General features: G+C 46.0%; 13 non-coding genes across 13 annotated transcripts; all 13 read left to right on the forward strand.

The window, feature by feature from the left end:
• The first annotated feature begins 345 nt into the window (after nucleotides 1-345).
• On the forward strand, nucleotides 346-418 carry Trnak-cuu (transfer RNA lysine (anticodon CUU)). The gene has a single exon. It is a non-coding gene; the product is annotated as a tRNA-Lys (tRNA).
• Nucleotides 419-1,844: 1,426 nt separating this feature from the next.
• On the forward strand, nucleotides 1,845-1,917 carry Trnak-cuu (transfer RNA lysine (anticodon CUU)). The gene has a single exon. It is a non-coding gene; the product is annotated as a tRNA-Lys (tRNA).
• Nucleotides 1,918-9,148: 7,231 nt separating this feature from the next.
• Nucleotides 9,149-9,221, forward strand: Trnak-cuu (transfer RNA lysine (anticodon CUU)). Its single transcript has one exon. It is a non-coding gene; the product is annotated as a tRNA-Lys (tRNA).
• A 1,425-nt stretch (nucleotides 9,222-10,646) lies between these two features.
• Nucleotides 10,647-10,719, forward strand: Trnak-cuu (transfer RNA lysine (anticodon CUU)). Its single transcript has one exon. It is a non-coding gene; the product is annotated as a tRNA-Lys (tRNA).
• Nucleotides 10,720-12,150: 1,431 nt separating this feature from the next.
• Trnak-uuu (transfer RNA lysine (anticodon UUU)) lies at nucleotides 12,151-12,223 on the forward strand. Its single transcript has one exon. It is a non-coding gene; the product is annotated as a tRNA-Lys (tRNA).
• Nucleotides 12,224-13,672: 1,449 nt separating this feature from the next.
• Trnak-cuu (transfer RNA lysine (anticodon CUU)) lies at nucleotides 13,673-13,745 on the forward strand. Its single transcript has one exon. It is a non-coding gene; the product is annotated as a tRNA-Lys (tRNA).
• A 1,432-nt stretch (nucleotides 13,746-15,177) lies between these two features.
• Trnak-cuu (transfer RNA lysine (anticodon CUU)) lies at nucleotides 15,178-15,253 on the forward strand. The gene has a single exon. It is a non-coding gene; the product is annotated as a tRNA-Lys (tRNA).
• A 1,432-nt stretch (nucleotides 15,254-16,685) lies between these two features.
• On the forward strand, nucleotides 16,686-16,758 carry Trnak-cuu (transfer RNA lysine (anticodon CUU)). Its single transcript has one exon. It is a non-coding gene; the product is annotated as a tRNA-Lys (tRNA).
• Nucleotides 16,759-18,186: 1,428 nt separating this feature from the next.
• Nucleotides 18,187-18,262, forward strand: Trnak-cuu (transfer RNA lysine (anticodon CUU)). The gene has a single exon. It is a non-coding gene; the product is annotated as a tRNA-Lys (tRNA).
• A 1,432-nt stretch (nucleotides 18,263-19,694) lies between these two features.
• On the forward strand, nucleotides 19,695-19,767 carry Trnak-cuu (transfer RNA lysine (anticodon CUU)). Its single transcript has one exon. It is a non-coding gene; the product is annotated as a tRNA-Lys (tRNA).
• Nucleotides 19,768-21,216: 1,449 nt separating this feature from the next.
• On the forward strand, nucleotides 21,217-21,292 carry Trnak-cuu (transfer RNA lysine (anticodon CUU)). Its single transcript has one exon. It is a non-coding gene; the product is annotated as a tRNA-Lys (tRNA).
• Nucleotides 21,293-22,720: 1,428 nt separating this feature from the next.
• On the forward strand, nucleotides 22,721-22,796 carry Trnak-cuu (transfer RNA lysine (anticodon CUU)). Its single transcript has one exon. It is a non-coding gene; the product is annotated as a tRNA-Lys (tRNA).
• Nucleotides 22,797-24,226: 1,430 nt separating this feature from the next.
• Trnak-cuu (transfer RNA lysine (anticodon CUU)) lies at nucleotides 24,227-24,299 on the forward strand. Its single transcript has one exon. It is a non-coding gene; the product is annotated as a tRNA-Lys (tRNA).

Raw genomic sequence — 24,299 nt, forward strand, 5'->3', positions numbered from 1 at the left:
GAGCTTGAAACACACACTACAAGACCGGTGTTAACTAGCGAAATGGTCGGCAGAGTGCCGTCACCCCGAGTTTCCACTGGCACCTGCACATCTAAAACAACGTCGGAAAGTAACTCGTTCGCCTTTTGAGTCACATCAAGTATGAGTGTTAATTTTGACGCCACTAGCTCTGCAGGTTGTCATGCAATTCCTTTACCTCTCAGAAATGATTATGAAATAAAAGTGAAGTACGTGACGAGTGTGACGTTAGGAAAACATTAGGCAGCATGGAGAGATTCTGTATGGGACCACCCAACCCAAACGAGTACTGTGTGACGTGCTACCCGGCAAGTATTCACTGAAGCAGCCGGGCTAGCTCAGTCGGTAGAGCATGAGACTCTTAATCTCAGGGTCGTGGGTTCGAGCCCCACGATGGGCGGAACGGAATTTTGTTCCGCTGCAGATGTAAATTACCGTTTTTCTGATTAACGTGATGTAATGGAAATAGCAACTTCAAACTTTGCCTACGTCTCTGTCAGTCGCAATGAAACTGTATTTGAAGGTGAAGGTGATTTTGTAGACATGTGTGAAAGACATGTTCTGAAATGCAAGTGTTGTTGTTTGGAGAGCACATCGGTTATGTGTCAGATGTGTGGCCAAGCAGTAATGGGTCGCCATAGCTGCAAATATTAGTCGGTAATATGAAGTGTTGTCAGCTGAAGTCTGATGATCCAGACGACCGTAAGGACGAAGTACGCAAAAGCACCGCTAGGCCGCGCCTCTTTAGCGCAGTGGTAGAGCACTGGACTAGTAAACCAAGGGTCGTGAGTTCCATCCTCAAAAGAGGAGGCCGTATTTTGGAAATCAATTACGCGTCGTGGCCGTATAGCAAACAGTATCTGTGATGACGAACAATTAGCGACATGCCTTTTACTAAGGATTACTCTCAGATGTGATTAAGGCGAATGGCGCAGATAAAGCCTTTGCCAAAGCGGTACAGCATAAGGTGGGACGAGGCAGTCTGAATTACATTTTATAGATGTATTTCTCACATATGTCAGAGCCTCTCGCGGTCGTCGTCGTCGTCGTCGTCGTCGCCGCTTCTGCAGAAGTAGCAAATGGCCATCGTGGCAAATGCGGCGAGGCACGCCCTGCCTTCGATTCCGTATGCACAAAGTGTGTGGTCTTGTTTCCCAGTCTATCTTTGGTCGGTCACGTAAGAGGTTGAATGTAATGAATGGGTGGGAAAGAGCAAGGGCTGCGGATGTGTAGAACGAAAACACAAATTATCAGGGGTGTGAGCGTTTCGAGTCATATACAAGTTGCACTTGGTCGTCAGTGACTGTGTGGCCTAATGGATAAGGCGTCGGGCTTCGGATCTGAAGATTACGGGTTCGAATGCTGTCACGCTCGTGTTTTATCAGTTCTGAAAAAGAAACATACCGTTTTAATGTAGCATTTGAGCAGTACGAAACCGTCTGAATGTTGCTGTTGACCATTTTCTGCTTGGAGATGCTCTTGAGCTTGAAACACACACTACAAGACCGGTGTTAACTAGCGAAATGGTCGGCAGAGTGCCGTCACCCCGAGTTTCCACTGGCACTTGCACATCTAAAACAACGTCGGAAAGTAACTCGTTCGCCTTTTGAGTCACATCAAGTATGAGTGTTAATTTTGACGCCACCAGCTCTGCAGGTTGTCATGTAATTCCTTTACCTCTCAGAAATGATTGTGAAATAAAAGTGAAGTACGTGACGAGTGTGACGGTAGGAAAACATTAGGCAGCATGGAGAGATTCTGTATGGGACCACCCAACCCAAACGAGTACTGTGTGACGTGCTACCCGGCAAGTATTCACTGAAGCAGCCGGTCTAGCTCAGTCGGTGGAGCATGAGACTCTTAATCTCAGGGTCGTGGGTTCGAGCCCCACGCTGGGCGGAACGGAATTTTCTTCCGCTGCAGATGTAAATTACCGTTTTTCTGATTAACGTGATGTAATGGAAATAGCAACTTCAAACTTTGCCTACGTCTCTGTCAGTCGCAAAGAAACTGTATTTGAAGGTGAAGGTGATTTTGTAGACATGTGTGAAAGACATGTTCTGAAATGCAAGTGTTGTTGTTTGGAGAGCACATCGGTTATGTGTCAGATGTGTGGCCAAGCAGTAATGGGTCGCCATAGCTGCAAATATTAGGCGGTAATATGAAGTGTTGTCAGCTGAAGTCTGATGATCCAGACGACCGTAAGGACGAAGTACGCAAAAGTACCGCTAGGCCGCGCCTCTTTAGCGCAGTGGTAGAGCACTGGACTAGTAAACCAAGGGTCGTGAGTTCCATCCTCAAAAGAGGAAGCCGTATTTTGGAAATCAATTGCGCGTCGTGGCCGTATAGCAAACAGTATCTGTGATGACGAACAATTCGCGACATGCCTTTTACTTAGGATTACTCTCAGATGTGATTAAGGCGAATGGCGCAGATAAAGCCTTTGCCAAAGCGGTACAGCATAAGGTGGGACGAGGCAGTCTGAATTACATTTTATAGATGTATTTCTCACATATGTCAGAGCCTCTCGCGGTCGTCATCGCCGTCGTCGTCGTCGTCGTCGTCGTCGTCGTCGTCGTCGTCGTCGCCGCCGCCGCCGCTTCTGCAGAAGTAGCAAATGGCCATCGTGGCAAATGCGGCGAGGCACGCCCTGCCTTCGATTCCGTATGCACAAAGTGTGTGGTCTTGTTTCCCAGTCTATCTTTGGTCGGTCACGTAAGAGGTTGAATGTAACGAATGGGTGGGAAAGAGCAAGGGCAGCGGATGTGTAGAACGAAAACACAAATTATCAGGGGTGTGAGCGTTTCGAGATGAGTCATATACAAGTTGCACTTGGTCGTCAGTGACTGTGTGGCCTAATGGCACAGTTGCGAGTCAGCCGCCGAGCGGGACGGACGTGTGGCGGAGCTGGACGTCTGGCTGTAGTAAACACAGGCTGAGTCGCTGCGTTTGACGTTAGTGGTGCTGCTAAGCCGCTATTCGTGTTGCACTTGTATTCATGAAGTTCTAGAATGAATAGGTCGAATTATTTGAGGAAATACACAATCAAGTTTACTTTCGATCGAAATTTCGTTCGACCTAAAGCATTTGAAATTAAAGCATGGTTTATCGAAAAAGTATTGATTAACGGTGATGATGATGTCGGAGTTTATCTCTCGTTTGTGACAAATGCTGTGTATCTGAAGATGAAAAGTCCAGAATTATGTAGTTCCATTGTGGATCGTTGCGGAGGTAGCGTGAAGTTTAATCATTCTGATGGGAATGTGAGTGACGTTGCTGTTAGTCATGCTGGGTACGGGATTCGTACGATCAGAGTGTTTGAGCTCCCTTTTGAAATTCCGCCCGAAGAACTTAATGTTGCCCTTCGGCCTTATGGCAGAATTATTTCCAATGTGGCAGAAAGGTGGTCTGAAGCTCATATGTTTCCTGTCTTGAACGGCGTAAGGCAAATTAAGATTGAATTACAGAAGCATGTCCCCTCTTATCTTAATATTTGTGGGTATCGTGCTTTGATTATCTATGATGGGCAACCGCGGACTTGCGCTTTATGCAATTCCACGGAACATATTCGTGCAGAATGTTCACGGAGGCGTGTCCCGCAGTTACCGCGTGACGAGATGCCGAGGTCCGGCCCTGTTGTTGGTATGAAGTTGTCATACGCTGCCGCTGCTGACTTCCGCAGCCGAGGCGAGTCGGTGCCACCTGTGCGCGGGGAGCCTGCTGCCTCGCGGGCGGTTGTCGATGATACTCCGGCTTCAAGCTCTAGATTTGCGGATGGTCTGCCGATCAGCTCCGCGCCCCTCGAATCTATGCCGACGCCAACTTTTTCCAACTCTCCCACTGTGGTTGCTCGTTCTTCTGCGGACTCGGCCGAAGATCCCCAAATACCCGCAACGGAGGTTTCCTTGCGTCGTCAGGATTCCCACCAACGTGAGGATATTGCCACTAGCTTCCGAGGAGTGGACGCTTCAGGCATCCACTCTGCGGGAACTATGAACGAAGATAGCAATCTGGACATTGGTTACACGTTGGCGCCCACAGAAGACACTTGCGTCAAGGAAACCACAACGAGCGATAGTGTAGAATTGGAGACTGGGTTGCTACCAGTGGGAGCCATGGATAAAGATGCGCCTCCTTCTGCCGTTGTGGAATGCGATACGCGGACTTTTGTCCGAAAAAAGGAACAGGCGACGTCAGACGTATCATCCGGTACTTCTCCTGACAGGTCGCAAACTTCATCTCCTGCTAGATCGCCGAAGAGATCTTCGAAGAAAGGCAAGAAGAGGAGATTGGCACACAAAGCAGCAGAGAGTTTAGCTCCTGCATTGCGGGAAAAGTTAAAACATTTAAGGGATAATGAACGACTACGAGAACAATGCCCAGTAGCACGAGTTAACGAGTGTACTGAAGCGGAGATGAGTCGTGCCGATGCAGATGATCTTCAACAACAACCTCGTGCACCGCTTGGCGTCGCAGGTTTGCAGACCGGCACTACTATGGATTTAGACCGAACTGTCTCAGGAAAAGGACTTGATTGGGCCGATGCCCAAGAAGATCGCACCGACCACGGAATGGAGATGGACCTGACACATGCTAGTGGCATTTAATTTTTTTTTTAATGTCTATTTTTCTTTCTGACAGACAGAATGGAATGGTACAGACGTGACTCTGCATGGGGTATACTTCATTAGCCAATTTCTTTTACCTGCACCTATGCCAACGGAACTGACATATAATGTGACCACGATCAATATAAATCGGATTCGCAGTGAAACGAAAGTCGCTTCTTTAAAAGATTTCCTTTACCAGTCGGATACTGATATAGCCCTCCTACAGGAATTTAATGTCCACAACTTTTATGTCCCAGGTTTTCAAGAGATTTTAAATATTGCACCGGAAGCCACATGTGGGACTGCGATCCTTGTCAAAGATGGTATTGATGTGAAGGATATCTGTCTGTTAGAAAATGGGAGGGGCATCAGTTGTAAAATTTTTACTACTACTGTTTTAAATGTATATGTCCCCTCTGGTAACAACGCTAGAGATGATAGGGCTAATTTTTTTAAGAACGATATGGTCTATTTACTTAAGGGGAATCCGGCGGAAGCTTTAATCGGTGGTGACTTTAATTGTGTACTTCACAAAAAGGATCAGCGACCAAATTTTAACTTCTCCAGGGAACTGGCGGCTTTGGTGACAAACATGAAGTGGACAGACGTGTGGGAAAGCAAATACCCCACGTTAGTCAAATTTACGTACATCAGTAGTCGCTCGCAAAGCAGAATAGACAGAATATACGTCACAGCAAACCTGGAAAATAAAATCAGTAGTATCGAAGTAATTCCCACTACCTTTTCGGACCATCTCGCAGTGAAATGCAGCATTCGGTTTCAGAAGCAAGGAACGTATTGGGGTCGCCCCTTATGGAAGCTAAATACCCATATGTTGTTTGAGGGTGCCCTATCAAGAACAGTAGCGGAGGTATGGCAGGCTGCTCTACGTATGCGCCATAAATACAGCTCTCGCCTTGCGTGGTGGACCTCATGTGCTAAAAAGAAATTGAGATCATCCCTAATAGCTTACGGGAGGGAGCGAGCGATGTGGTCTCGCAATACCGTTGAATTTTACTATACATGCTTAAGGGAACTATCAGCTCAGCAGATGACTGATGAGGTTTTCATTGAAATAAAGAAGATCAAGGCTCACCTCATAAGTCTCAAGCGACAACAGCTGGAGGGTTTAAAAATTAAATCTCGTGTCCCGACAACAGTGGAGGACGAAAACGCATCGCTGTACCACTTACTCGAACATGAAAGAAATAGAAGACGAGCGTTTATTGCTTGTCTTAGAGTGGGCGATAACCGGGTGCTGACGGAACACTCTGACATTTTAAATGCAGTTTATGGATTTTATCGTACGTTATATACTGATACCCGGTATAATCTAGACTGTGCGAACGATTTGCTACGAACTACAGGTATCGACAACGTTATCAATGACGAGGACAATGTGTCCCTTACCACTGCGATCACATGTGAGGAGGTGTTTGATATACTTAAATATTCGCCTACCCGTAAGTCCCCAGGGCCTGATGGCTTGCCTGTAGAGTTTTATTGTAAATTTTGGCCTCTCATCGGTAATCAATTCACAGAAGTGATAAATGAAGTGTTGCAAGGTGTTACTGTTCCACACGAGTTCAAAGAAAGCGTAACTGTGCTAATACCAAAGGGAAGGAACGCGACAGTTAAAGATCTCAATCAATTGAGACCAATATGTTTGATGAACTCGGATTATAAAATAATTGCACGTGTACTGAAGGAAAGACTGAGACCTCTAATGGAGAAGATCATAGGTGACCACCAAACCTGTCTCTCGGGGCGGAATATTTTTAAAACTGTTTGTGAATATAGGGATGTCTCTGCAATTTTTGCAACGTCATCCTCACCAGGAGGCCTTGCCTTTATCGACTTCTCAAAGGCTTTTGACAGGGTCAACCACTTATTTTTGTTCAGAACGTTGACCTATGTGGGTTTTAGTCAACATTTTGTGCAAGTTTTAATTAACATTGTTGAAGGCATCCAAACACAAGTGTCTGTAAATGGGCATTTCACTCCACCCATTGAAATTCGCAACGGCGTCCCGCAGGGAAGTCCTTTGTCAATGCTCCTGTATGTTGTTGCACTGGAGCCTTTACTAAGGAGACTCGATGTCGATCTTGAGGGCATCACGATATCTGGCGTTAACAACGTCACCAATGCATATGCTGATGACGTTGGAGTGGTTATTCGTAGTAACGAAGATTTAGAGAAATTAACTACGAATATTCAGATCTTTTGTGAAGCTACAGGCGCTAGGGTTAACGAGGTGAAGAGTTCGTTTTTAAATCTTAAAGGTCTTCAAGATGTCCGTTTGGAATGGGCACGCTCCATCGATCGTCACACCGCTCTGGGTGTCACCTTTTACCGATGTCCGCTTCAGACCATGACCTACAATTGGAAGAAAGTACTGGATACAATCAGAGGAGCCACAATACTCAATCAGACCAGACATCTGAACATTAAACAACGAATCAGAATAATTAATTGGTCCATTTTATCAAAAGCTATATATATATAGGTCAAATATTGCCAGTTTCGAAACCCATTGCCAAACGTATAATGAGTATCATTTGCCGATTTATTTGGACAGGGAATATTTTTAGAGTAGAAGTCGGTACAGTTACGTTACCTTCCGCTGAAGGTGGCCTAGGTTTAACAGATATATGGCGGAAGACTACGGCGTTATATATAAACAGGACCCTACAAATTATAGAAAAACATCCACATAGTATTACAGCCAGGCTGTATCGACTCCTACAGCCAGAAAATTTACGTCCACCCATAAATATAGGCGGAATTAATTATAAATTGAAATATATTCGCCAGTTCTTTTTAGAGATTAGCTACATGGACAGTATTGTCACGAATCCACAATCAAGGAATTGCAGGAAATTAATGGAACTCTTAACAACGAAAGAACATGTCAACAAAATGGAGTGCAGATATCCCGACAAAGACTGGAAAAGAATTTGGAAAAATATTAGTAATCGTGAACTGTCTTCCGACATTCAGGCAACCTGGTACCGAGTTGTTAATAACGTAGTTTCCACTAACGAAAAGTTGCACTCCATTGGTCTTAGTGACACGATTGTGTGCACCCGATGTGACGCAGTTGACACATTGATCCACCGCTTTCACTGTGGCGGATACGCCGAAATATGGAGGGGACTCCAACGGCGGGTAGCCTTTATAACCAGAACTGTTAGTACTGAGATCAATGTTGAAAAATTACTCTTCCCCGATGGTGTTTTCTTCCCTGTCCAGAAAACCAATGCTGTGTTGTGGTTGTTTGGCAATTATGTACATTACGTTATATCTGAACACGGCAATGACCGTGTTTTAGAATACGAATTATACGAACGAGCAATATATTATCAGATATGTACGCGCAGGGACCACAAAAAAACTTTTGGTAACATGTTACACATTCTGTTTCAGAGACAAGGGATTGGATAAACATCTTAATAGCCCTCGTCTACGAAAAATGTAGTCAAAGGCCAAAGTAGGGGATCGCTGTTGAGGGTGACGTACATGGGGACTTCGTGTGCCCCAGGGCCGCTACGGTAGCCGTGAAGGCCTCGGACAGAACCTTGAAACGGCACTGCGGCTTCACACTTACTGCTGGATGAACCCCATATCTCCAGCAACTACTTTCATCTATGATGATTTTCCAGGATCTCGGTAATATCGGAAGGTGGTTTCGTTGCACACAATGCAGTGGAAGCTTCTTGCACGTGTTCCTCAGTTACAATCTTTCTATTTTTGTTTAATTTTTTTCAGTACGAAGCAAGAGTGACAATTTATTAATTCCCAAGAAGCCTTAATTTTTCAATTTTCAGTTCTACGGAGGAGAAGCCTCACATGGCGAAGAAGCCAAACATCATTTCATTTCCCTAACTGTCACAGTAAATTTGAAAAAAAAATCAGTCGATATAGCATAGAAGTTCGCCGAAGAAGGCATAAAAGGAGAGCGAATGGATGGGCTGTGTGGGGAGAAGGGAGGCCCAAAAAAAAAAAAAAAATGGATAAGGCGTCGGGCTTCGGATCTGAAGATTACAGGTTCGAGTGCTGTCACGCTGGTGTTTTATCAGTTCTGAAAAAGAAACATACCGTTTTAATGTAGCATTTGAGCAGTACGAAACCGTCTGAATGTTGCTGTTGACCATTTTCTGCTTGGAGATGCTCTTGAGCTTGAAACACACACTACAAGACCGGTGTTAACTAGCGAAATGGTCGGCAGAGTGCCGTCACCCCGAGTTTCCACTGGCACTTGCACATCTAAAACAACGTCGGAAAGAAACTCGTTTGCCTTTTGAGTCACATCAAGTATGAGTGTTAATTTTGATGCCACTAGCTCTGCAGGTTGTCATGCTATTCCTTTACCTCTCAGAAATGATTATGAAATAAAAGTGAAGTACGTGACGAGTGTGACGTTAGGAAAACATTAGGCAGCATGGAGAGATTCTGTATGGGACCACCCAACCCAAACGAGTACTGTGTGACGTGCTACCCGGCAAGTATTCACTGAAGCAGCCGGGCTAGCTCAGTCGGTAGAGCATGAGACTCTTAATCTCAGGGTCATGGGTTCGAGCCACACGCTGGGCGGAACGAAATTTTGTTCCGCTGCAGATGTAAATTACCGTTTTTCTGATTAACGTGATGTAATGGAAATAGCATCTTCAAACTTTGCCTACGTCTCTGTCAGTCGCAAAGAAACTGTATTTGAAGGTGAAGGTGATTTTGTAGACATGTGTGAAAGACATGTTCTGAAATGCAAGTGTTGTTGTTTGGAGAGCACATCGGTTATGTGTCAGATGTGTGGCCAAGCAGTAATGGGTCGCCATAGCTGCAAATATTAGTCGGTAATATGAAGTGTTGTCAGCTGAAGTCTGATGATCCAGACGACCGTAAGGACGAAGTACGCAAAAGTACCGCTAGGCCGCGCCTATTTAGCGCAGTGGTAGAGCACTGGACTAGTAAACCAAGGGTCGTGAGTTCCATCCTCAAAAGAGGAGGCTGTATTTTGGAAATCAATTGCGCGTCGTGGCCGTATAGCAAACAGTATCTGTGATGACGAACAATTAGCGACATGCCTTTTATTAAGGATTACTCTCAGATGTGATTAAGGCGAATGGCGCAGATAAAGCCTTTGCCAAAGCGGTACAGCATAAGGTGGGACGAGGCAGTCTGAATTACATTTTATAGATGTATTTCTCACATATGTCAGAGCCTCACGCGGTCGTTGTCGTCACCGCCACCGCTTCTGCAGAAGTAGCAAATGGCCATCGTGGCAAATTCGGCGAGGCACGCCCTGCCTTCTATTCCGTATGCACAAAGCGTGTGGTCTTGTTTCCCAGTCTATCTTTGGTCGGTCACGTAAGAGGTTGAATGTAACGAATGGGTTTGAAAGAGCAAGGGCAGCGGCTATGTAGAACGATAACACAAATTATCAGGGGTGTGAGCGTTTCGAGATGAGTCATATACAAGTTGCACTTGGTCGTCAGTGACTGTGTGGCCTAATAGATAAGGCGTCGGGCTTCGGATCTGAAGATTACGGGTTCGAATGCTGTCACGCTCGTGTTTTATCAGTTCTGAAAAAGAAACATACCGTTTTAATGTAGCATTTGAGCAGTACGAAACCGTCTGAATGTTGCTGTTGACCATTTTCTGCTTGGAGATGCTCTTGAACTTGAAACACACACTACAAGACCGGTGTTAACTAGCGAAATGGTCGGCAGAGTGCCGTCACCCCGAGTTTCCACTGGCACTTGCACGTCTAAAACAACGTCGGAAAGTAACTCGTTCGCCTTTTGAGTCACATCAAGTATGAGTGTTAATTTTGACGCCACTAGCTCTGCAGGTTGTCATGCAATTCCTTTACCTCTCAGAAATGATTATGAAATAAAAGTGAAGTATGTGACGAGTGTGACGTTAGGAAAACATTAGGCAGCATGGAGAGAATCTGTATGGGACCACCCAACCCAAACGAGTACTGTGTGACGTGCTACCCGGCAAGTATTCACTGAAGCAGCTGGGCTAGCTCAGTCGGTAGAGCATGAGACTCTTAATCTCAGGGTCGTGGGTTCGAGCCCCACGCTGGGCGGAACGGAATTTTGTTCCGCTGCAGATGTAAATTACCGTTTTTCTGATTAACGTAATGTAATGGAAATAGCAACTTCAAACTTTGCCTACGTCTCTGTCAGTCGCAAAGAAACTGTATTTGAAGGTGAAGGTGATTTTGTAGACATGTGTGAAAGACATGTTCTGAAATGCAAGTGTTGTTGTTTGGAGAGCACATCGGTTATGTGTCAGATGTGTGGCCAAGCAGTAATGGGTCGCCATAGCTGCAAATATTAGTCGGTAATATGGAGTGTTGTCAGCTGAAGTCTGATGATCCAGACCACCGTAAGGACGAAGTACGCAAAAGTACCGCTAGGCCGCGCCTCTTTAGCGAAGTGGTAGAGCACTGGACTACTAAACCAAGGGTCGTGAGGTCCATCCTCGAAGGAGGATGTCGTATTTTTTAAATCAGTTGCGCGTCGTGGCCGTATAGCAATCAGTATCTGTGATGACGAAGAATTAGCGACATGCCTTTTATTAAGAATTACTCTCAGATGTGATTAAGGCGAATGGCGCAGATAAAGCCTTTGCCAAAGCGGTACAGCATAAGGTGGGTCGAGGGAGTCTGAATTACATTTTATAGATGTATTTCTCACATATGTCAGAGCCTCTCGCGGTCGTCGTCGTCTTCGTCGTCGTTTTCGTCTCTGCAGAAGTAGCAAATGGCCATCGTGGCAAATGCGGCGAGGCACGCCCTGCCTTCGATTCCGTATGCACAAAGTGTGTGCTCTTGTTTCCCAGTCTATCTTTGGTCGGTCACGTAAGAGGTTGAATGTAACGAATGGGTGGGAAAGAGCAAGGGCAGCGATTGTGTAGAACGAAAACACAAATTATCAGGGGTGTGAGCGTGTCGAGATGAGTCATAAACAAGTTGCACTTGGTCGTCAGTGACTGTGTGGCCTAATGGATAAGGCGTCGGACTTCGGATCTGAAGATTACACTTTCGAGTTCTGTCACGCTCGTGTTTTATCAGTTCTGAAAAAGAAACATAACGTTTTAATGTAGCATTTGAGCAGTACGAAACCGTCTGACCGTTGCTGTTGACCATTTTCTGCTTGGAGATGCTCTTGAGCTTGAAACACACACTACAAGACCGGTGTTAACTAGCGAAATGGTCGGCAGAGTGCCGTCACCGCGAGTTTCCACTGGCACTTGCACATCTAAAACAACGTCGGAAAGTAACTCGTTCGCCTTTTGAGTCACATCAAGTATGAGTGTTAATTTTTACGCCACTAGCTCTGCAGGTTGTCATGCAATTCCTTTACCTCTCAGAAATGATTATGAAATAAAAGTGAAGTACGTGACGAGTGTGACGTTAGGAAAACTTTAGGCAGCATGGAGAGATTCTGTTAGGGACCACCCAACCCAAACGATTACTGTGTGACGTGCTACCCGGCAAGTATTCACTGAAGCAGCCGGGCTAGCTCAGTCGGTAGAGCATGAGACTTTTAATCTCAGGGTCGTGGGTTCGAGCCCCACCCTGGGCGGAACGGAATTTTGTTCCGCTGCAGATGTAAATTACCGTTTTTCTGATTAACGTGATGTAATGGAAATAGCAACTTTAAACTTTGCCTACGTCTCTGTAAGTCGCAAAGAAACTGTATTTGAAGGTGAAGGTGATTTTATTGACATGTGTGAAAGACATGTTCTGAAATGCAAGTGTTGTTGTTTGGAGAGCACATCGGTTATGTGTCAGATGTGTGGCCAAGCAGTAATGGGTCGCCATAGCTGCAAATATTAGTCGGTAATATGAAGTGTTGTCAGCTGAAGTCTGATGATCAAGACGACCGTAAGGACGAAGTAAGCAAAAGTACCTCTATGCCGCGCCTCTTTAGCTCAGTGGTAGAGCACTGGACTAGTAAACCAAGGTTCGTGAGTTCCATCCTCAAAGGAGGAAGTCGTTTTTTGGAAATCAGTTGCGCTTCGTGGCCGTATAGCACACAGTATCTGTGATGACGAACAATTAGCGACATGCCTTTTATTAAGAATTACTCTCAGATGTGATTAAGGCGAATGGCGCAGATAAAGCCTTTGCCAAAGCGGTACAGCATAAGGTGGGACGAGGCAGTCTGAATTACATTTTATAGATGTATTTCTCACATATGTCAGAGCCTCTCGCGGTCGTCGTCGTCGTCGTCGTCGTCGTCGTCGTCGTCGCCGCCGCCGCTTCTGCAGAAGTAGCAAATGGCCATCGTGGCAAATGCGGCGAGGCACGCCCTGCCTTCGATTCCGTATGCACAAAGTGTGTGGTCTTGTTTCCCAGTCTATCTTTGGTCGGTCACGTAAGAGGTTGAATGTAACGAATGGGTGGGAAAGAGCAAGGGCAGCGGCTATGTAGAACGATAACAAAAATTATCAGGGGTGTGAGCGTTTCGAGATGAGTCATATACAAGTTGCACTTGGTCGTCAGTGACTGTGTGGCCTAATGGATAAGGCGTCGGACTTCGGATCTCAAGATTACAGGTTCGAATGCTGTCACGCTCGTGTTTTATCAGTTCTGAAAAAGAAACGTACCGTTTTATTGTAGCATTTGAGCAGTACGAAACCGTCTGAATGTTGCTGTTGACCATTTTCTGCTTGGAGATGCTCTTGAGCTTGAAACACACACTACAAGACCGGTGTTAACTAGCGAAATGGTCGGCAGAGTGCCGCCACCCCGAGTTTCCACTGGCACTTGCACATCTAAAACAACGTCGGAAAGTAACTCGTTCGCCTTTTGAGTCACATCAAGTATGAGTGTTAATTTTGACGCCACTAGCTCTGCAGGTTCTCATGCAATTCCTTTACCTCTCAGAAATGATTATGAAATAAAAGTGAAGTATGTGACGAGTGTGACGTTAGGAAAACATTAGGCAGCATGGAGAGATTCTGTATGGGACCACCCAACCCAAACGAGTACTGTGTGACGTGCTACCCGGCAAGTATTCACTGAAGCAGCCGGGCTAGCTCAGTCGGTAGAGCATGAGACTCTTAATCTCAGGGTCGTGGGTTCGAGCCACACGCTGGGCGGAACGGAATTTTGTTCCACTGCAGATGTAAATTACCGTTTTTCTGATTAACGTGATGTAATGGAAATAGCAACCTCAAACTTTGCCTACGTCTCTGTCAGTCGCAAAGAAACTGTATTTGAAGGTGAAGGTGATTTTGTAGACATGTGTGAAAGACATGTTCTGAAATGCAAGTGTTGTTGTTTGGAGAGCACATCGGTTATGTGTCAGATGTGTGGCCAAGCAGTAATGGGTCGCCATAGCTGCAAATATTAGTCGGTAATATGGAGTGTTGTCAGCTGAAGTCTGATGATTCAGACGATCGTAGAACGAAGTACGCAATAGTACCGCTAGGCCGCGCCTCTTTAGCTCAGTGGTAGAGCACTGGACTAGTAAACCAAGGATCGTGAGTTCCATCCTCAAAGGAGGAAGTCGTATTTTGGAAATCAGTTGCGCGTCGTGGCCGTATAGCAAACAGTATCTGTGATGACGAACAATTAGCGACATGCCTTTTATTAAGGATTACTCTCAGATGTGATTAAGGCGAATGGCGCAGATAAAGCCTTTGCCAAAGCGGTACAGCATAAGGTGGGTCGAGGCAGTCTGAATTACATTTTATAGATGTATTTCTCACATATGTCAGAGCCTCTCGCGGTAGTCGTCGTCGTCGTCGTCGCCGCCGCCGCTTTTGCAGAAGTAGCAAATGGCCATCGTGGCAAATGCGGCGAGGCACGCCCTGCCTTCGATTCCGTTTGCACAAAGTGTGTGTTCTTGTTTCCCAGTCTATCTTTGGTCGGTCACGTAAGAGGTTGAATGTAACGAATGGGTGGGAAAGAGCAAGGGCAGCGGCTGTGTAGAACGAAAACACAAATTATCAGGGGGGTGTGAGCGTTTCGAGATGAGTCATATACAAGTTGCACTTGGTCGTCAGTGACTGTGTGGCCTAATGGATAAGGCGTTGGACGTCGGATCTGAAGATTACAGGTTCGAATGCTGTCACGCTGGTGTTTTATCAGTTCTGAAAAAGAAACATACCGTTTTAATGTAGCATTTGAGCAGTACGAAACCGTCTGACCGTTGCTGTTGACCATTTTCTGCTTGGAGATGCTCTTGAGCTTGAAACACACACTACAATACCGGTGTTAACTAGCGAAATGGTCGGCAGAGTGCAGTCACCCCGAGTTTCCACTGGCACTTGCACATCTAAAACAACGTCGGAAAGTAACTCGTTCGCCTTTTGAGTCACATCAAGTATGAGTGTTAATTTTTACGCCACTAGCTCTGCAGGTTGTCATGCAATTCCTTTACCTCTCAGAAATGATTATGAAATAAAAGTGAAGTACGTGACGAGTGTGACGTTAGGAAAACATTAGGCAGCATGGAGAGATTCTGTATGGGACCACCCAACCCAAACGAGTACTGTGTGACGTGCTACCCGGCAAGTATTCATCGAAGCAGGCGGGCTAGCTCAGTCTGTAGAGCATGAGACTCTTAATCTCAGGGTCGTGGGTTCGAGCCCCACGCTGTGCGGACCGGAATTTTGTTCCACTGCAGATGTAAATTACCGTTTTTCTGATTAACGTGATGTAATGGAAATAGCAACTTTAAATTTTGCCTACGTCTCTGTCAGTCGCAAAGAAACTGTATTTGAAGGTGAAGGTGATTTTGTAGACATGTGTGAAAGACATGTTCTGAAATGCAAGTGTTGTTGTTTGGAGAGCACATCGGTTATGTGTCAGATGTGTGGCCAAGCAGTAATGGGTCGCCATAGCTGCAAATATTAGTCGGTAATATGAAGTGTTGTCAGCTTAAGTCTGATGATCCATGCAACCGTAAGGACGAAGTACGCAAAAGTACCGCTAGGCCGCGCCTCTTTAGCGAAGTGGTAGAGCACTGGACTAGTAAACAAAGGGTCGTGAGTTCCATCCTCAAAAGAGAAGGCCGTATTTTGGAAATCAATTGCGCGTCGTGCCCGTATAGCAAACAGTATCTGTGATGACGAACAATTAGCGACATGCCTTTTATTAAGGATTACTCTCAGATGTGATTAAGGCGAATGGCGCAGATAAAGCCTTTGCCAAAGCGGTACAGCATAAGGTGGGTCGAGGCAGTATGAATTACATTTTATAGATGTATTTCTCACATATGTCAGAGCCTCTCGCGGTCGTCGTCGTCGTCGTCGCCGCTGCCGCTTCTGCAGAAGTAGCAAATGGCCATCGTGGCAAATGCGGCGAGGCACGCCCTGCCTTCGATTCCGTATGCACAAAGTGTGTGGTCTTGTTTCCCAGTCTATCTTTGGTCGGTCACGTAAGAGGTTGAATGTAACGAATGGGTGGGAAAGAGCAAGGGCAGCGGCTGTGTAGAACGAAAACACAAATTATCAGGGGGGTGTGAGCGTTTCGAGATGAGTCATATACAAGTTGCACTTGGTCGTCAGTGACTGTGTGGCCTAATGGATAAGGCGTCGTACTTCGGATCTGAAGATTACAGGTTCGAATGCTGTCACGCTCGTGTTTTATCAGTTCTGAAAAAGAAACATATCGTTTTAATGTAGCATTTGAGCAGTACGAAACCGTCTGAATGTTGCTGTTGACCATTTTCTGCTTGGAGATGCTCTTGAGCTTCAAACACACACAACAAGACCGGTGTTAACTAGCGAAATGGTCGCAGAGTGCAGTCACCGCGAGTTTTCACTGGCACTTGCACATCTAAAACAAGGTCGGAAAGTAACTCGTTCGCCTTTTGAGTCACATCAAGTATGAGTGTTAATTTTGACGCCACTAGCTCTGCAGGTTCTCATGCAATTCCTTTACCTCTCAGAAATGATTATGAAATAAAAGTGAAGTATGTGACGAGTGTGACGTTAGGAAAACATTAGGCAGCATGGAGAGAATCTGTATGGGACCACCCAACCCAAACGAGTACTGTGTGACGTGCTACCCGGCAAGTATTCACTGAAGCAGCTGGGCTAGCTCAGTCGGTAGAGCATGAGACTCTTAATCTCAGGGTCGTGGGTTCGAGCCCCACGCTGGGCGGAACGGAATTTTGTTCCGCTGCAGATGTAAATTACCGTTTTTCTGATTAACGTAATGTAATGGAAATAGCAACTTCAAACTTTGCCTACGTCTCTGTCAGTCGCAATGAAACTGTATTTGAAGGTGAAGGTGATTTTGTAGACATGTGTGAAAGACATGTTCTGAAATGCAAGTGTTGTTGTTTGGAGAGCACATCGGTTATGTGTCAGATGTGTGGCCAAGCAGTAATGGGTCGCCATAGCTGCAAATATTAGTCGGTAATATGGAGTGTTGTCAGCTGAAGTCTGATGATCCAGACCACCGTAAGGACGAAGTACGCAAAAGTACCGCTAGGCCGCGCCTCTTTAGCGAAGTGGTAGAGCACTGGACTAGTAAACCAAGGGTCGTGAGGTCCATCCTCGAAGGAGGATGTCGTATTTTTTAAATCAGTTGCGCGTCGTGGCCGTATAGCAATCAGTATCTGTGATGACGAAGAATTAGCGACATGCCTTTTATTAAGAATTACTCTCAGATGTGATTAAGGCGAATGGCGCAGATAAAGCCTTTGCCAAAGCGGTACAGCATAAGGTGGGTCGAGGGAGTCTGAATTACATTTTATAGATGTATTTCTCACATTTGTCAGAGCCTCTCGCGGTCGTCGTCGTCTTCGTCGTCGTTTTCGTCTCTGCAGAAGTAGCAAATGGCCATCGTGGCAAATGCGGCGAGGCACGCCCTGCCTTCGATTCCGTTTGCACAAAGTGTGTGTTCTTGTTTCCCAGTCTATCTTTGGTCGGTCACGTAAGAGGTTGAATGTAACGAATGGGTGGGAAAGAGCAAGGGCAGCGGCTGTGTAGAACGAAAACACAAATTATCAGGGGTGTGAGCGTTTCGAGATGAGTCATATACAAGGTGCACTTGGTCGTCAGTGACTGTGTGGCCTAATGGATAAGGCGTTGGACGTCGGATCTGAAGATTACAGGTTCGAATGCTGTCACGCTGGTGTTTTATCAGTTCTGAAAAAGAAACATACCGTTTTAATGTAGCATTTGAGCAGTACGAAACCGTCTGACCGTTGCTGTTGACCATTTTCTGCTTGGAGATGCTCTTGAGCTTGAAACACACACTACAATACCGGTGTTAACTAGCGAAATGGTCGGCAGAGTGCAGTCACCCCGAGTATCCACTGGCACTTGCACATCTAAAACAACGTCGGAAAGTAACTCGTTCGCCTTTTGAGTCACATCAAGTATGAGTGTTAATTTTTACGCCACTAGCTCTGCAGGTTGTCATGCAATTCCTTTACCTCTCAGAAATGATTATGAAATAAAAGTGAAGTACGTGACGAGTGTGACGTTAGGAAAACATTAGGCAGCATGGAGAGATTCTGTATGGGACCACCCAACCCAAACGAGTACTGTGTGACGTGCTACCCGGCAAGTATTCATCGAAGCAGGCGGGCTAGCTCAGTCTGTAGAGCATGAGACTCTTAATCTCAGGGTCGTGGGTTCGAGCCCCACGCTGTGCGGACCGGAATTTTGTTCCACTGCAGATGTAAATTACCGTTTTTCTGATTAACGTGATGTAATGGAAATAGCAACTTCAAACTTTGCCTACGTCTCTGTCAGTCGCAAAGAAACTGTATTTGAAGGTGAAGGTGATTTTGTAGACATGTGTGAAAGACATGTTCTGAAATGCAAGTGTTGTTGTTTGGAGAGCACATCGGTTATGTGTCAGATGTGTGGCCAAGCAGTAATGGGTCGCCATAGCTGCAAATATTAGTCGGTAATATGGAGTGTTGTCAGCTGAAGTCTGATGATCCAGACCACCGTAAGGACGAAGTACGCAAAAGTACCGCTAGGCCGCGCCTCTTTAGCGAAGTGGTAGAGCACTGGACTAGTAAACCAAGGGTCGTGAGGTCCATCCTCGAAGGAGGATGTCGTATTTTTTAAATCAGTTGCGCGTCGTGGCCGTATAGCAATCAGTATCTGTGATGACGAAGAATTAGCGACATGCCTTTTATTAAGAATTACTCTCAGATGTGATTAAGGCGAATGGCGCAGATAAAGCCTTTGCCAAAGCGGTACAGCATAAGGTGGGTCGAGGGAGTCTGAATTACATTTTATAGATGTATTTCTCACATATGTAAGAGCCTCTCGCGGTCGTCGTCGTCGTCGTCGCCGCTGCCGCTTCTGCAGAAGTAGCAAATGGCCATCGTGGCAAATGCGGCGAGGCACGCCCTGCCTTCGATTCCGTATGCACAAAGTGTGTGGTCTTGTTTCCCAGTCTATCTTTGGTCGGTCACGTAAGAGGTTGAATGTAACGAATGGGTGGGAAAGAGCAAGGGCAGCGGCTGTGTTGAACGAAAACACAAATTATCAGGGGGGTGTGAGCGTTTCGAGATGAGTCATATACAAGTTGCACTTGGTCGTCAGTGACTGTGTGGCCTAATGGATAAGGCGTCGTACTTCGGATCTGAAGATTACAGGTTCGAATGCTGTCACGCTCGTGTTTTATCAGTTCTGAAAAAGAAACATATCGTTTTAATGTAGCATTTGAGCAGTACGAAACCGTCTGAATGTTGCTGTTGACCATTTTCTGCTTGGAGATGCTCTTGAGCTTCAAACACACACAACAAGACCGGTGTTAACTAGCGAAATGGTCGCAGAGTGCAGTCACCGCGAGTTTTCACTGGCACTTGCACATCTAAAACAAGGTCGGAAAGTAACTCGTTCGCCTTTTGAGTCACATCAAGTATGAGTGTTAATTTTTACGCCACTAGCTCTGCAGGTTGTCATGCAATTCCTTTACCTCTCAGAAATGATTATGAAATAAAAGTGAAGTATGTGACGAGTGTGACGTTAGGAAAACATTAGGCAGCATGGAGAGAATCTGTATGGGACCACCCAACCCAAACGAGTACTGTGTGACGTGCTACCCGGCAAGTATTCACTGAAGCAGCTGGGCTAGCTCAGTCGGTAGAGCATGAGACTCTTAATCTCAGGGTCGTGGGTTCGAGCCCCACGCTGTGCGGACCGGAATTTTGTTCCGCTGCAGATGTAAATTACCGTTTTTCTGATTAACGTGATGTAATGGAAATAGCAACTTCAAACTTTGCCTACGTCTCTGTCAGTCGCAAAGAAACTGTATTTGAAGGTGAAGGTGATTTTGTAGACATGTGTGAAAGACATGTTCTGAAATGCAAGTGTTGTTGTTTGGAGAGCACATCGGTTATGTGTCAGATGTGTGGCCAAGCAGTAATGGGTCGCCATAGCTGCAAATATTAGTCGGTAATATGGAGTGTTGTCAGCTGAAGTCTGATGATCCAGACCACCGTAAGGACGAAGTACGCAAAAGTACAGCTAGGCCGCGCCTCTTTAGCGAAGTGGTAGAGCACTGGACTAGTAAACCAAGGGTCGTGAGGTCCATCCTCGAAGGAGGATGTCGTATTTTTTAAATCAGTTGCGCGTCGTGGCCGTATAGCAATCAGTATCTGTGATGACGAAGAATTAGCGACATGCCTTTTATTAAGAATTACTCTCAGATGTGATTAAGGCGAATGGCGCAGATAAAGCCTTTGCCAAAGCGGTACAGCATAAGGTGGGTCGAGGGAGTCTGAATTACATTTTATAGATGTATTTCTCACATATGTCAGAGCCTCTCGCGGTCGTCGTCGTCGTCGTCGTCGTCGTCGTCGTCGTCGTCGCCGCCGCCGCTTTTGCAGAAGTAGCAAATGGCCATCGTGGCAAATGCGGCGAGGCACGCCCTGCCTTCGATTCCGTTTGCACAAAGTGTGTGTTCTTGTTTCCCAGTCTATCTTTGGTCGGTCACGTAAGAGGTTGAATGTAACGAATGGGTGGGAAAGAGCAAGGGCAGCGGCTGTGTAGAACGAAAACACAAATTATCAGGGGTGTGAGCGTTTCGAGATGAGTCATATACAAGGTGCACTTGGTCGTCAGTGACTGTGTGGCCTAATGGATAAGGCGTTGGACGTCGGATCTGAAGATTACAGGTTCGAATGCTGTCACGCTGGTGTTTTATCAGTTCTGAAAAAGAAACATACCGTTTTAATGTAGCATTTGAGCAGTACGAAACCGTCTGACCGTTGCTGTTGACCATTTTCTGCTTGGAGATGCTCTTGAGCTTGAAACACACACTACAATACCGGTGTTAACTAGCGAAATGGTCGGCAGAGTGCAGTCACCCCGAGTTTCCACTGGCACTTGCACATCTAAAACAACGTCGGAAAGTAACTCGTTCGCCTTTTGAGTCACATCAAGTATGAGTGTTAATTTTGACGCCACTAGCTCTGCAGGTTGTCATGCAATTCCTTTACCTCTCAGAAATGATTATGAAATAAAAGTGAAGTACGTGACGAGTGTGACGTTAGGAAAACATTAGGCAGCATGGAGAGATTCTGTATGGGACCACCCAACCCAAACGAGTACTGTGTGACGTGCTACCCGGCAAGTATTCATCGAAGCAGGCGGGTTAGCTCAGTCTGTAGAGCATGAGACTCTTAATCTCAGGGTCGTGGGTTCGAGCCCCACGCTGTGCGGACCGGAATTTTGTTCCACTGCAGATGTAAATTACCGTTTTTCTGATTAACGTGATGTAATGGAAATAGCAACTTCAAACTTTGCCTACGTTTCTGTCAGTCGCAAAGAAACTGTATTTGAAGGTGAAGGTGATTTTGTAGACATGTGTGAAAGACATGTTCTGAAATGCAAGTGTTGTTGTTTGGAGAGCACATCGGTTATGTGTCAGATGTGTGGCCAAGCAGTAATGGGTCGCCATAGCTGCAAATATTAGTCGGTAATATGGAGTGTTGTCAGCTGAAGTCTGATGATCCAGACCACCGTAAGGACGAAGTACGCAAAAGTACCGCTAGGCCGCGCCTCTTTAGCGAAGTGGTAGAGCACTGGACTAGTAAACCAAGGGTCGTGAGGTCCATCCTCGAAGGAGGATGTCGTATTTTTTAAATCAGTTGCGCGTCGTGGCCGTATAGCAATCAGTATCTGTGATGACGAAGAATTAGCGACATGCCTTTTATTAAGAATTACTCTCAGATGTGATTAAGGCGAATGGCGCAGATAAAGCCTTTGCCAAAGCGGTACAGCATAAGGTGGGTCGAGGGAGTCTGAATTACATTTTATAGATGTATTTCTCACATATGTCAGAGCCTCTCGCGGTCGTCGTCGTCTTCGTCGTCGTTTTCGTCTCTGCAGAAGTAGCAAATGGCCATCGTGGCAAATGCGGCGAGGCACGCCCTGCCTTCGATTCCGTATGCACAAAGTGTGTGCTCTTGTTTCCCAGTCTATCTTTGGTCGGTCATGTAAGAGGTTGAATGTAACGAATGGGTGGGAAAGAGCAAGGGCAGCGATTGTGTAGAACGAAAACACAAATTATCAGGGGTGTGAGCGTTTCGAGATGAGTCATATACAAGGTGCACTTGGTCGTCAGTGACTGTGTGGCCTAATGGATAAGGCGTTGGACGTCGGATCTGAAGATTACAGGTTCGAATGCTGTCACGCTGGTGTTTTATCAGTTCTAAAAAGGAAACATACCGTTTTAATGTAGCATTTGAGCAGTACGAAACCGTCTGACCGTTGCTGTTGACCATTTTCTGCTTGGAGATGCTCTTGAGCTTGAAACACACACTACAATACCGGTGTTAACTAGCGAAATGGTCGGCAGAGTGCAGTCACCCCGAGTTTCCACTGGCACTTGCACATCTAAAACAACGTCGGAAAGTAACTCGTTCGCCTTTTGAGTCACATCAAGTATGAGTGTTAATTTTGACGCCACTAGCTCTGCAGGTTGTCATGCAATTCCTTTACCTCTCAGAAATGATTATGAAATAAAAGTGAAGTACGTGACGAGTGTGACGTTAGGAAAACATTAGGCAGCATGGAGAGATTCTGTATGGGACCACCCAACCCAAACGAGTACAGTGTGACGTGCTACCCGGCAAGTATTCATCGAAGCAGCCGGGCTAGCTCAGTCTGTAGAGCATGAGACTCTTAATCTCAGGGTCGTGGGTTCGAGCCCCACGCTGTGCGGACCGGAATTTTGTTCCACTGCAGATGTAAATTACCGTTTTTCTGATTAACGTGATGTAATGGAAATAGCAACTTTAAATTTTGCCTACGTCTCTGTCAGTCGCAAAGAAACTGTATTTGAAGGTGAAGGTGATTTTGTAGACATGTGTGAAAGACATGTTCTGAAATGCAAGTGTTGTTGTTTGGAGAGCACATCGGTTATGTGTCAGATGTGTGGCCAAGCAGTATTGGGTCGCCATAGCTGCAAATATTAGTCGGTAATATGAAGTGTTGTCAGCGTAAGTCTGATGATCCATACAACCGTAAGGACGAAGTACGCAAAAGTACCGGTAGGCCGCGCCTCTTTAGCGAAGTGGTAGAGCACTGGACTAGTAAACAAAGGGTCGTGAGTTCCATCCTCAAAAGAGAAGGCCGTATTTTGGAAATCAATTGCGCGTCGTGCCCGTATAGCAAACAGTATCTGTGATGACGAACAATTAGCGACATGCCTTTTATTAATAATTACTCTCAGATGTGATTAAGGCGAATGGCGCAGATAAAGCCTTTGCCAAAGCGGTACAGCATAAGGTGGGACGAGGCAGTCTGAATTACATTTTATAGATGTATTTCTCACATATGTCAGAGCCTCTCGCGGTCGTCGTCGTCGTCGTCGCCGCTGCCGCTTCTGCAGAAGTAGCAAATGGCCATCGTGGCAAATGCGGCGAGGCACGCCCTGCCTTCGATTCCGTATGCACAAAGTGTGTGGTCTTGTTTCCCAGTCTATCTTTGGTCGGTCACGTAAGAGGTTGAATGTAACGAATGGGTGGGAAAGAGCAAGGGCAGCGGCTGTGTAGAACGAAAACACAAATTATCAGGGGTGTGAGCGTTTCGAGATGAGTCATATACAAGGTGCACTTGGTCGTCAGTGACTGTGTGGCCTAATGGATAAGGCGTCGTACTTCGGATCTGAAGATTACAGGTTCGAATGCTGTCACGCTCGTTTTTTATCAGTTCTGAAAAAGAAACATATCGTTTTAATGTAGCATTTGAGCAGTACGAAACCGTCTGAATGTTGCTGTTGACCATTTTCTGCTTGGAGATGCTCTTGAGCTTCAAACACACACAACAAGACCGGTGTTAACTAGCGAAATGGTCGCAGAGTGCAGTCACCGCGAGTTTTCACTGGCACTTGCACATCTAAAACAAGGTCGGAAAGTAACTCGTTCGCCTTTTGAGTCACATCAAGTATGAGTGTTAATTTTGATGCCACTAGCTCTGCAGGTTGTCATGCAATTCCTTAACCTCTCAGAAATGATTATGCAATAAAAGTGAAGTACGTGACGAGTGTGACGTTAGGAAAACATTAGGCAGCATGGAGAGATTCTGTATGGGACCACCCAACCCAAACGAGTACTGTGTGACGTGCTGGCCGGCAAGTATTCACCGAAGCAGCCCGGCTAGCTCAGTCGGTAGAGCATGAGACTCTTAATCTCAGGGTCGTGGGTTCGAGCCCCACGCTGGGCG

This window comes from Schistocerca gregaria, unplaced genomic scaffold, assembly GCF_023897955.1.
Source record: "Schistocerca gregaria isolate iqSchGreg1 unplaced genomic scaffold, iqSchGreg1.2 ptg000066l, whole genome shotgun sequence".
Classification (NCBI taxonomy): Eukaryota; Metazoa; Arthropoda; class Insecta; order Orthoptera; family Acrididae; genus Schistocerca; species Schistocerca gregaria.